Source organism: Anolis sagrei, chromosome 6 (genome assembly GCF_037176765.1).
Source record: "Anolis sagrei isolate rAnoSag1 chromosome 6, rAnoSag1.mat, whole genome shotgun sequence".
Classification (NCBI taxonomy): domain Eukaryota; kingdom Metazoa; phylum Chordata; class Lepidosauria; order Squamata; family Dactyloidae; genus Anolis; species Anolis sagrei.
In genome coordinates this window covers 86,313,175-86,326,899 of record NC_090026.1, presented here as the reverse complement: position 1 = coordinate 86,326,899, position 13,725 = coordinate 86,313,175, and the positions used below count along the sequence as shown (strand labels likewise).

Here is a 13,725-nt window from a genome sequence, read left to right as displayed (position 1 = left end):
TCAAGAAACACGTGTTCTAATATCCTGCATTAGGAGATATACATGTATCACATAGCTACATCTCCATAGTTATGTCTCCTGATGCTAGCCAAAATAACCTGATCTTGTAAGTTACACAACACAGCTATTTCCATGTTGCCAGAAAGCAGAAAGATGAGCAGTGATGTAACTGGATATTATGCAGGGACATCATTTGCAGGGTCTCCTGGATGCCTGTCTACAGGAAAAGAACTGAATGCATCCTTATGCACACACACCCCTGGAAAGATGTTGCCCATTGATGACCAGAACAGAACTCTAATCTGTGCAACAAACATAAAAGTGAACTGCAAAGACACGACTGATTTACACCATCATAATTCAGAACTAGAGTGCAAACCGTAATTTTTTTCAAGTAAATATTTGTTTTCTTTAGATTACTACAATATGTGATAAAATGCATACTTTGTCTTCATAGAACTATCCAGATGTTTCAAAAGTGGAGATTTCAACTATCTGGAGAGAAGGGAAGAAATCCACAGTACCTCTTCCCAACTCCTCATTTTTCCCTGCTAACATGTTATACCACCACACAAGGAGGATAAGCACTTTTCACAGATAGCTCTTCCAGTTGTGTTAAGCTACATCACTTCGCATCTGCCAAGACAATGCATGTACACAAGTTTTCTCCCCACTTTGTGGTGCACTACTTATACAAGTTAGGAAGAAGCACAACGCAGCCCTTTTGTCTTTTGAAGATCAACACAAGAGAGTCATATGTCACTTTTTCAAAAGCAATTTGCATGTTGCAGAGTCAGGCCTGTTCAAATGTCTGGATCTGCTAAACACTCAACTGCAAGTACTTTCAGGATATGAAACATATTAGAAAAGTATTCCAAGTATTGGAATCATTTTACAAATAAAAAAATACACTGCTTTAGGGAGAGAAAGGTTTTCAAGACACATTACTCAATTAGATTTAGGAATGTTTTTCCTTATAACTGTATTGTCACCCTTGTGTTCTGGTCACCGTCTACCTAAAGGCACTAGAACCCATTTAATATTGGAAGCTAAGGAGGATCTTCCCTCGTTAATACTTAGACTATCAACAAATTCCACATGTTGTGGGCTCTATTTCAAAAGAAAGAACTGTCAAAACCATATTTTAGTATTTCTTGCCTAAGAAACCCCTATAAAGTGCATGGGGTTTCTGTAAGTCAATGGTTAACTTACAGGCACATAAACACACATCTTTTCTTCCTTCCTTGAATGAGCTTGTTTTTAAAAATCACCAAGAATGTACATGTAGACTCAGTCAAAAATCGTTGAATTCTTACAAAGTGATCTCCTCAACATAAAACAAATCCTTGAATAATATTTTAGGAGTCATGTGGGACATAAAAATGCTTACTCTGAATTTATTTATCCATCCTCCCCAATATTCTTTTTTAACTTCATCAAAAAGTACTGCCTTTCCTGTAAATCAGCTATTTGATGATGGAAATACAAATCCAATTGGCTACATAGTATCTTGATGTCATTACATTCTGCATGCGATCTTATTGTGCTTAGCGAGAATCACCCTATGAAAAAGGGAAACTCTCTGACCAAAGGCGAAGGGAGGGTTGCAGTAAATCACAGAAGCCATAACAGCAAACAGCATCAGTGGATTGTATGTGTTTTCAGGATTTTAAGGACCCTATAAATTAAAAGAGATGTTCAGCACAGCCCTAAAAGGCATGATTCATATAATCAAATGCAAAAAGTATAGATTAGATCATAGCTTGGCTCCATAAAACTGCCATTACAATGTTGACTTCAGTACAAAAGAAATTTACAATTGCCTCCTCAATGGTGCTGCTGCGAGTCTTGCCATGATTCCTTGCTCTCATCTCCCTTTTCCTAGCAAGTCATCTTTCCATGTCTCTATTCCTTGTGATACTGCCTAATTTCCTTACATGAAAATATCACCAACTTTGCACTCTTTGATACTGGTATGATAAATTACAATTCATATTTTCCTAGGTTTTGTAATTTTTTGTCTCCTGCAAATTTTTCAGTATACATTGGAAAGACTTTGGTTTATACAATGATTGCTCTACAGCAGTTTCTAAATATTGGTCCTCCAGGTGTTTTGGACATCAACTCCCAGAATCCCCAAACAACCTGGCCAATGGAGGGATCCTGGGAGCTGAAGTCCAAAACATCTAAGGTTGCGGAATCCAATCACATTTCAGTTTGATGCTGAGCTATTTGTACTCACTATCCCTTACCCAAAGAGCAGAAGAAAATGATGAATAAATCCTGCTTGCAGCCAGTTTCAACATTTGTATTGTCAGCATGAAAAACAGTAATAGTCAGACTCTATCATTGTTTAAAAAATGTCTTAGGCTACAAGAGAATATTCAGGACTCTGATCCAAGAACAAACAAGAATCAATGCAATATAGACTATAGCAGGAGGAAGCAAATGCAGACTCATACAGCTTCTAAAAGGATTACTATTTTTCATATCCTTCTTCCTTCCGTTCTTATATGCTTAGAAATGACATTTTTATCTCTGTTCATGCATCAGTAAACCACAACCCCAATTCCATTCACAACTTTAACATACTGCTAAATGAAACACAACTGAGTTATATTTAAAATATTATGGGACAGATATAATTTATTTTTCATTTGTCATCCCTGAGAGCTTTTCTTTAGAAAGGATATTTCAAATCAAATTATGGTTCTGATAAAAGGAACAAGCTGCATTCTTAACCAAATCTAACATTTATTTGGAGATGTCACACTTAGAAAGTGAAGTGCTTCTTTGAAGATAAAGATTAAAAAGAATACTTGTCTTAAAATATTCTTATGTGCAATTTATAATATATTTTGACAATACAAAAGTATTAATTCGATGATCAAAAGCTTAACTTCTCTATGTTCAGTTCAAATCAGCTTGTATGATTATTATTTAATATATTATTAGCATTGTCCTTCATTCCTAAGAGATAAAAGTGTCATTTAGGCTTACAGCAATCCTATGAAATAAATTATGTTGAAGCAGTGACTTTTCACAAAACAACTCATTTTCTAGATAGGAATTTTAACTTTTGTTTCCCACATCTCATCCTGACAATGAATTTTGAAAACTTACTTCCATAATGGCAATCTTTTCCTTGATCACAATCTGACAAAAAACAAGGGGGTAAAATGAAGTGCTAGACTTCATTTACACCCAGAATGAAATATAATTGTGAGTTTTGTTCTCCCTATTTATTATGTAATGAGAACACAATATTTCCAATTTTGTATTAGTCTCCAACAATCAACTAACATACTCTTGAAGTTTTGGATTATATTTTAGATGTGATCCAGATTATGTCACATTACAGGGCATAACTTCTTGCAGGACCAGGTGAAATTCTTTTGGAAAACAATGCCTAAGATTTTATTGCATGATTCCTTTCAGAGGAAGACCCATTAAACAAGGGGAGGAATTTCCATATAACTATGACTGGATAACTTTAGATTGTACAATTAATTAATCTCAGTTTCATAATTAGTTGACCAAAGATATTGCACAGATGTAATATTTTCTGATACATCAGTAAGCTTTCCCCATTAGTTTATTACAATAAGGATTTGAAGATCCTAACCACACTCCTCTATTAAGAACAGTACTCCTGCTTTTTGTTCCCTTTAAATATTGGGAGATTTCTCTTGCAGTTGTGAATGACAAGTGTACCATGCTACAGCAAAACTGACAAACTGAAATAATATTAGCACAGTACTAATAAATGCTGACCATTTAGTTCCTTCTCAGGTGTGCAATTTTTTGTTCTACTCCTTATACCACTGGATTCTTGTTCTGGGATCAACAGTGTATCCTCCATATGTTGTTAGACTGCAACTCCCAGAAGCCCCAACTAGTATAGCCAAGGATGATGGGAAGCTGAAATCCAACATCTTTGTCCACTCCATTATAGATAACTCAGTTAATAAACTTTTTCCTTGGAATGCTTTTACGTTGTCATTTACTATTGAATGTAGTTATTTATTTCAAATATTTAATATTGCATTTTAAAACAAGCAATTTCAAGGTGGTGTACAAAAAAACAAAACAAAATGTAGTTCACTAAAGGAGCAGCACAGAATAAAACAAAAGTAACACCAACCATTAAATGCTAAAATGCAACATTTAACCATTCAGTTAAAAGCATTCTGAAATGCTGGAGTCTTTGACACTATTTAAAAAGCAATATGACTGAGAGAATCCATTAGAGAAAAATAGGCTCTCCAGAAATTGGAGATATTGCTTTTTGGGCTACAACACTTAATATCTCCCAGGCAACATGACTACCATGTTGGTTCAATGATTTTTGAAGGTTGCCATCCAAAATATGTTTTCCCAGCTTTGCGGGAGACCAAAAAACAAAACAGGAAAAACGTATCCCTTTTTTCATTATTTTGATAGACCTAAAAAACAAAACTTTGAATGGACTGCTCATGGCTAATATTATGTTCTAAACTGGTTCACACAGGTGCAAGGGGTCCTTCAAATATTCTGCTTCTTACTAACACTAAAGTGTTCCCCATAAGTGGTAACCAATGTAACTGGTACAGAATCAAGCCGAATAAGGAAGCAACAAGTGACTACATTTTCAATCACCTTAAGGCAAGTCCTACACAACAATCCAGTTCATCTAGTTAATCTGTAAATAGATAACTCAAGCAGGGTCTACTTGCTATCCCTAAAATGGGACTCTAAATATGGGAGATTTGTTTTTGGTTTCTTTGTGGGGGGGGGGGGGGAGAGAGAGAACAAGATTTGTTTTCCTTCAAACATTTGATTATTTATTTCTTCAAATATTGGATTAATTTAAAAGATGAAGTCAGAGAAAACAAAGCTGAAAAAGTCAAGGGTGATTGTTCTGATGTTGAATCAGCGGTAGTCAACCGCAGAAGATACTGAAGTCAGAATATCATGAGGATGTTATTAGGCTGAAACCTTCCACTTCATCAGACTGATGGGCTGTGAATGCACAATTCCTAACTTCCATGGGAATGTCTTTTAGGTAACATTACCCATAAGCACTACTTGTAACAAGTATTTTCTTTTTTTTCCTGCCTGCCTAAAACTGAAAGAATAAGCTGTCAAGTGTTTGACAGTAAACAATGTGCATCTGGTATACTCTGTTTGACACAATGAGATTCAGCTGAAGCATGACCTACAGCTGAAGGCTAACCACTACAGCTATATCAAAAATCAGCAGGGTATAGCAGTATGAGCATTGGCTACTACTCTAGAACCAGGGTTCAAATCCCTATTCAGCTGTGGAAGCTTACTAGGTAACCTTGGGCAAGTCACATTTAAAGGAAGTCCCTCTGAACAAATTCTGCCAAAAAAAACTCAATGATAGTCATTTAGGATTGCTACAAGTTAGAAACGGCTTGAAGGCACACAAGAACACTAGATCCTGTGCCCTAACCAGGCGCTATTGTGTTGTTATATATTCTAGATTTGACTATGCAAGACATTCTGGTGAGGAAAAGTACAGGTTTTTATGAGTTCTGTGAAATTTGATATAGCAACCCACAATTCACACCACATTGTTGTATTTCCTACCATTGTCTTACAGAATTCATATTCAATTTTCCCCAGAACTAATTACTGCATTTTTTCCATTCTAAGGGCCCTTCCACAAGCCCTGTATCCCCAAATCCCACATTATCTGAGTGTGGACTCAGATAACCCAGTTCAAAGCAGATATTGTGTGATTTTCTACTTTGATATTTTGGGATATAGGACTGTGTGGAAGGGCCCTAAGATGCACCTTTCCCCATATAAACTTCTCTATGATGGAGTGTGTCATATAATCCAGAATATCAAGGCAGAAAAACCCACAACATCTGCTTTGGGTTATCTGAATCCACACTGCCATATATTCCAGTTCAAAGCAGAAAAATGTGGCATCTTATTCATCTGTGTGTTAGGAGTGACTTGAGAAACTGCAAGTTACTTCTAGTGTGAGAGTACTGGCCATCTGCAAGGACATTGCCCAGGAGATGCCCGGATATTTTGATGTTTTACCAACCTTGTGGGAGGCTTTCTTCGTGTGGGGACATGGGGAGCTGGAGCTAACAAAGGGAGCTCAACCCACTCTTCCCGGATTCACACACTGACCTATCAGTCAGCAATCCTGTCAGTACAAGGGTTTGACCCATTGCCCCAACAGGAGTTCTTTGGAGTTGGGTCATGGCATACAATATGGTGTTGTACTTCAACTTCCAACAACTCTAGCTGGAATAGCTAATGTTATGGTCAGCTGCATGGTTACTAGTCTTGCAATACATTTTAGGAACAACGCCACTGAATGTCCATCTGAGTACCTATGTACCGTATTTATGATGCAATTCTACTTACACTTGGGAGTATATGGGGGCACCATACTGAACACAGTATGTAAATGTTGCAAATAAATAAATAATGTACACAAGCTTGTATTCTTTTCCTGACTTCATTATCAGAGTAATGAAAGACGTTAAAGGTAAATAAATGTCATTTTTCCTTTGTAAGTAACCAACCAGCTACAGACCATAAATAACAGAACTATGATATAGATTATTGAGCACTAGTGTGGTACAGTGGTTAGTGTTTGACTGGCAAACTGGAATGTGGCAATGCTGGGTTGATTTAATTCAAGCCATAATAACCACATAGTAGATAAATTTGGGACATTCTCTGTCTGCCAGACCTACTTCCCAAAGTCATTGTAAGAAGAAAGAAAGAAGAAAGAATAACGTATGCAGCTTTAGAATCACTGGAGGAAAGTGGGGATGTCATGTTAAATGAATAAAACTTATAAAAACATAATAATTGTCATGTAATTTTCAGGTATGAAAAAAGTACAAAGAAACAAAAGTATTTATCTGGATTTTTAAAAGCCCTACAAATTTTGTGAGTAATAATTAGAAAACATTGTAGCCAAAAATATTGGAATATGTTTTTCCTTTTAAGGTTTTTTATTTTATTATTACTGGTACCAGATAGTAGTTCGTGCATAGTTAGGTCCTCAGTGGAGTAACTTAATGCTTGATCCATTTGTATGTTTTCACAAAGTGACAGCATAATGAGAAAATAACAGTAACTAAAAGTATGATACAGAAGTAGGAATCATAGTAGGAAACATTATAACTAAGTGCTAGTTGCACTAAATCAACACTATCCTGTAGTTACGTTAGTAAAATCAACTATTTTGTGTTCTTCAAGTCTTCAGCTAGCTAGACCAGGGGTCCACAAACTTTTTAAACAGAGGGCGAGGTCACAGTCTCTCAAACTGTTGACGGGTCGAATTATAATTTGAAAAAAACATGAATGAATTCCTATGCACACTGCAAATATCTTATTTGTAGTGCAAAAAAAAAACCATTTAAAAACAATACAATAATTAAAATTAAGAACAATTTTAACAAATATAAATTTATTAGTATTTCAATTGAAAGTGTGGGCCTGCTTTTGGCTGGTGAGGTAGAATTGTTGTTATTGTGTGCTTTCAAGTAGTTTCATACTTAGGCTGACCCAGAGCGAGGGCCGGGTAAATGACCTTGGAGAGCTGCATCTGGCCCCCGGCCCTTAGTTTGAGAACCCCTGAGCTAGACCTTTTGGAGGGGTAAAATCACAAACAGGACTTTCTGGGAAAACACAGCTGGCAATAGCAAAAAGTTATTTGAAAATGAGACACAGTGAGCTGTATCTCCAGAATTTTTAATGACTCATTTTGAGTGACGGTGGGTATGTGAACTTCCTTGTGCTACATACAATAATAGAAAAACCTATATAAATTTCACTTAGACAGAAATTAGGCAGAAGAATCATTCTCAAAATAGATGTCATGCCACTTGAACTTTCTTGACAGATTGGTGCATCAACATAGATGACAAGGACAGAGAAGCTTTACAGTGACATATTTCTTTGCTCTCATTAACTACATCAAACCCTGATCTGAAGAGGATAAATGCTCCCTTTCTTTAAGGACAGTTCTTCAGAATTTTGTCCAGCACTTAAGGAAGCTTGTGACATATAAGTGTAGTCTTTTCTTACAGAAAAGCAATGCAAGATATTGGGGTTTTTTTTAGTGCTTTGCAAGAACTTAAACTCTAGAACATGCTACCTATCAAAGTCCACATGGCTGCCGCCAAATCTATGCCAGCTCTTAAGTTGTTTTATATCAGGGATGGGGTAAACCCTGGCCCGAGGACTGGATGCGGCCCCTTGGGCTCTTTTCTCAGACCCTCCTCTCTCACACCATCCTATCCTTTCTTCCTTCTCTCTTTCCTTCCTCCTTCCATTCTTCTCTTCCTTCCTTACCTCCCTCTTTCTCCTTCCATCCTTCCTTCCCTTCCACCCTTTTGTCAGTCTTTATTTCCCTCTTTCCTCCCTCCTTCCCTCTCCCTTTCTCCTTCCTTCCTTCTTTCCTTCCTTCCTTCCTTCCTTCCTTCCTTCTCCCTCCTCTCCCTTCCTCCATTCTGTTCCAGCCTTCCTTCCTTACATCCTTCTCTTCCTCCCTTCCTTCCTTCTCTTTTTCCTTCCCCCTTTCCTCCTGGGGGATGTTTAGTTGGGAGAAGAGAAGATAGAGAGGCAACATGAGAACCATGTTTCAAGATTTTAAAGGGTGTCCTATTGAGAAGGAGGGAGAAAACTGATTTTCTGCTGCTCTAGAGACCAGGGCACAAGGGGGCAATAGGTTCAAATGGCAGGGAAAGAGATTTGACTGAAAAAATTAGGAAGAACTTCCTAAGAGTAAGAGCAGTTGGAGAGTTTACACAACAGGGGGGTTGGACTAAATGGCCCTTGGGGTCTCTTCCAGCTCTAGGATTCTAGGTTTATACTGTATATCAGGAGTAGGCAATACAAAGTCTAATGGATACACTTGTTCTCTCTTGTCCACATCTCATCCTGACCAAGGCCAATCCTGTTGGGATTCAAATGTGTCCCATCTTTCCTTCACTTTCTGCCTTTGAAATAGAAGAGGAAAGGGCATGGAGGGGACTTGGTAAGAACCCCCTCCCTCCCAGCCTGCCTATCCCTCCCACTCCAGCCTGCCATGCAGCCCCCAAGTTAGAAAGTTTACCCAATATGTGTTGTTTTATATACAACACATATTGGCTGACCATATATTAGACTCTCCCATCATAGTACTTCTTCCTGACTCAGTATGATACTTCGGTATGAAACATTGCCTTAGAGCAGAACTTTCCAAACTATGTGTCATGACAGGTAAGCTGCAGTTTGTAGGTGTATCACGCAAATGTAATGAGAAACCTCTGAGTTTACTTAAAATAACCAATACATTTTTTTAAAAAAAATGTAATGTTTTTATAGGTTATGTTTTATCCCAGAAAATTTTGTTATTACGGTTTATACATGTATTTGTATCTCTTATAGGATGATATCTACTATTAACTTAATAAGTTTGGTTTACTTTCTCACTTTTATGGATTGTTTAGTTACTTGTGTTAATTTTATTTAAATTGGTTATTGGTTTATTGTTTTATTATCATTGTTTTATTTTGATTATCACTGTTGTAAGCCATTCCAAGTACCTGAGGGAGATGGGGCAGTGTATAAAGTTATTATTAAAGTAAAAGGTTTCCCCTGACATTAAGTCTAGTTGAGTCCGACTCCAGTTCTAAGCCAAAGAGCTGGCGTTGTCCGTAGACACCTCCAATGTCATGTAGCCAGCATGACTGCATGGAGCACCATTACCTTCCCGCAGAATCCATACCTACTGATCAACTCACATTTACATGTTTCCAAACTACTAGGTTGGCAGAAGCTGGGGCTAATAGTGGGAGCTCACCCTGCTCCCTGGATTTGAACTGCCAACCTTTCGGTCAGCAAGTTCAGCAGCTCAGTGGTTTAACTTGTTGCTCCACTAGGGGGCCTGCAAAAATCATCATCATCATTATTATTATTATTATTATTATTATTATTATTGGATTACTTTAACCTCTGGTCAGCTAGTAAAACTGAATTGCTGTATTGCAAAACAATGCATGTCTAAAGAGTATGTCACCAGCAAAAAAAAAAAAAAAAAGCCAATGGGAATTTGGCCTGCATCAATAAGAGTCTAGCGTCTAGATCCAGAGAAAGTCATGCTACTCCTCTATTCTGCCTTGGCCACACCACACTGGAATACTGTGTCCAATTCTGAGCACTGCAGTTTAGGTCAGATGATGACAAACTGGAATGTGTCCAGAAGTGGGCAACTAAAATGATCAAGGATCTGGAGAAATAGCCCTATGAGGAGCTGGGCATGTTTCGCCTGCAGAAGAGAAAGCTGAGAGGACATATGACATATAAATATGTGAGAGCAAGCCACAGGAAGGAGGGAGCAAGCTTGTTTTTTGTTGCCCTGGAGACTAGGACACGGAGCAATGGCTTCAAACTACAAGAAAGGAGATTCCACCTGAACATGAGGAAGAAGTTCCTAACTGTGAGAGCTGTTCAGCAGTGGAACTCTCTGACCCTAAGTGTGGTGGAGACTCCTTCTTTAGAGGCATTTAAATAAATGGCCATCTGTGTGTGTGGGGGGGGGGGTGCTTTGAATGCAATTTTCCTGCTTCTTGGCAGGGGTTGGACTGGATGGCCCACGAGGTATCCTCCAACTCTATGCTTCTATGAAATGTTTGGAAAACTCTGCCTCTGGGCATCCACAGAGAATTCTCAAAAGGGATAGTATCCTAATTAAAAGGATGTCTCACGTTGCAAATTCACTAGGAAGAGGATTTGAGTGTGGGTTTTGTATTGCGAAGAAACCAAACAGATTTGTTTGGCAGGGAAGGGAGAGAGGAGGATAAAAATGACGTTTTGATCCAGAAATCAAAGACAAGGCAGAAGATGCCCAGCAGACAGCATAAGGAGGACCCGAAGCGCAGTGCAAAGATCGCCCTGAGGAGACAGCATCATACCCAAGCCTTTTGGCTCCTTAGAGCAAAAGAGGGATGAGTGGATAACGGTCCCTTATAAGAACAGAGTCCCTTTGCCCCTCAAAGACCACGAAGTGGGAGCGTGAAAATCCACTCAGCCCCTGGAGCGCAACTCTTCCTCCTCCCATTCACTTTCGAAAGGAACTCAATGGGCAACACCAACTACTCCAAAGAGAGGGCTCCTTTTCCTCAAGGACCACTATCTCCTGACAGGCTCCCTCCTCGCGCGGCCAAGTTCCCCGTGTGTGCGCGCGCGCCTTTTTTTGAGGGGCTTCTTTTGCGCCTCAGACCGCGCGCGCGCGCGCTCTTAGAGGAGCAGAGTCCGCTTTGCGGCTTCTCTTCCCGCCTTTTCGACAGAAAAGAGACGCATTGTTGTCTTTTTGGGAGGAAGGGGGAACCCTAGGTGGGCAACTCTGTCAAAGCCTAAAGAAAAGAGACGGTTTAGCTAACTTACCGGTGCTGACCCGCGCTCCGAGCAGCTCCTCTCTCCGGCTCCCAGACATCCTGCAGGACTCCCTCCCCGCGTGCCCAGAACCAGCCTGGCGGGAGGGGGGAAAAAACAAGGGGAAAGCAGCCCCTTTGAAGGATGGAGAGGAGGAAGAGGAGGAGATGGAAGGGGGGGGGGACGATGAGTGCGCGTGCGCGCGCCGGTGGAAGAGCGACCTTTGAAAAAGCCAAGCAAAGGACTAGTTGGGCGGTGGGAAGCGGCGCAGCTGCAGCGGGTCCCCGGCGAGGCTCGCGCGCGTGTCCTCGAAGCCGGGTTTTCCTCGACGGCTTTCTTTTCAGCTTCGCGGGGCGTCCCTTGGAAGGAAGCGGAGGCGCCCCCTCCTTTTCTGCCGAAGCCGCGCGCCAATCAAGGCTGGAGTCGCAGAAGCTGTTCGCCTCCACATTGGCAGCGAACGGAGCAAGAGGAAGGAAGGAAGGGAGAGATTCCTCCGCGAGGGAAGAAGGACTCGCTCACTCACTCTCTCGTTCTCTCACTCCGTGGGAGGAGGGGGCGGGAAAGTGCTCGAGTTGCCATTCTGCATAAGGCAGGGGTGGCAGTGATGGAGAGTTGGCGGCGCCCAAAGATGGAAGAGCTAGGAGTAATCAAGGGCTTCGTTTGGGGACACCTGAGGGGCTCCTGTCCCTTTCATGTGTGCAGAGATGTCAGAATCCCAGCAGGTGTTCTTTCTCGCAACACCTGCTGGGATTCTCTCTTCTATGTAACTATTCTGGCAGCCTCAGGGCTCTTCCACACATAATTATAACAATAATAATAATAATAATAATAATAATAAACTGACAAAGAAAAAACATGGCTATGGCTCACAAATGGAACTCTGAAAAAGGAGACCAAGGGCCTGATTCTGGCAGCCCAAGAACAAGCCATTCGAACCAATGCCATCAAAGCCAGAATTGAAAAGTCGACAACAGATCCCAAATGTAGACTCTGCAAGGAAGCAGATGAAACAAGAAGATTGCGCAGACAAACTACAAGCAGACACAACACCGTTGCTCAGATGATTAATTGGAACTTGTGCCACAAATACCATCTGCCTGCAACAAAGAACTGGTGGGATCACAATCCGGAAAAAGTTACAGAGAATGAATACGCCAAACTCCTCTGGGACTTCCACATTCAGACAGACAGAGTTTTGGAGCATAATACTCCTGACCTCACGATTGTGTTAAAAAACAAAGTATGGATCGTTAATGTCGCAATCCCAGGTGACAGCAGGATTGCAGAGAAACAACTGGAAAAGCTGACACGATATGAGGATTTAAAAATCGAACTACAAAGACTCTGGCACAAGCCAGTCAAGGTGGTCCCAGTGGTGATCGGCACACTGGGTGCAGTGCCTAAAGACCTTGGCCTGCACTTAAACACAATTGACGCTGACAAAATTACCGGCTGCCAGCTGCAGAAGGCCACCTTACTGGGATCTGCACACATTATTCGCCGATACATCACACAGTCCTAGACACTTGGGAAGTGTCCGACGTGTGATGCCAGCAGAGTGTCTGCTGTGGACTCATCTTGTTGTGTTTCAAATAATAATAATAATAATAATAAACTTTATTTATACCCCACCACCATCTCCCCAATGGGGACTCAGAGCGGCTTACATGGGACCAAGCCCGGACAACATGTTACAGCAAAATAAAACCTTTTATAATAATAATAACCCAAAATGCAGACTGTGCAAGGAAGCTGATGAAACCATGGACCATCTCCTCAGCTGCTGCAAGAAAATCGCACAGACGGACTACAAACAAAGACACAACTCTGTGGCTCAGATGATTCACTGGAACTTATGTCACAAGTACCACCTGCCAGTAGTAAAGAATTGGTGGGATCATAAACCTGCAAAGGTCATGGAAAATGAACACACAAAAATACTATGGGACTTTTGAATCCAGACTGACAAAGTATTGGAACACAATACACCAGACATCACGATTGTGGAAAAGAAAAATGTTTGGATTATTGATGTTGCCATACCAGGTGACAGTCGAATTGAGGAAAAACAACAGGAAAAACTCAGCCATTATCAGGACCTTAAAATCGAACTGCAAAGGCTCTGGCATAAACCAGTACAGATGGTCCCAGTGGTAATTGGCACACTGGGTGCTGTGCCAAAAGATCTCAACCGGCACTTGGAAACAATAACCATTGACAAAATCGCAATCTGTCAACTGCAAAAGGCCACTTTACTTGGATCTGCACACATCATTCAAAAATACATCATACAGTCCTAGACACCTGGGAAGTGTTCAACTTGTG

The 13,725-nt window shown here is 40.4% G+C and overlaps 1 protein-coding gene across 5 annotated transcripts in view; it reads right to left on the bottom strand.

Moving 5' to 3' along the window:
- The window catches only part of ZNF385D (zinc finger protein 385D), a 460,114-nt gene extending 448,211 nt beyond the window's left edge, over nt 1-11,903 (bottom strand). For 2 of the 5 annotated variants that reach the window (XM_060781941.2, XM_060781939.2), the window contains exon 1: nt 11,413-11,903. The gene's annotated coding sequence lies outside the window, so the exon portion shown is untranslated. The remainder of the gene's footprint in view (nt 1-11,412) is intronic. The other 3 variants (XM_060781938.2, XM_060781940.2, XM_060781936.2) reach the window with 2 other exon arrangements.
- Nucleotides 11,904-13,725: the final 1,822 nt, after the last annotated feature.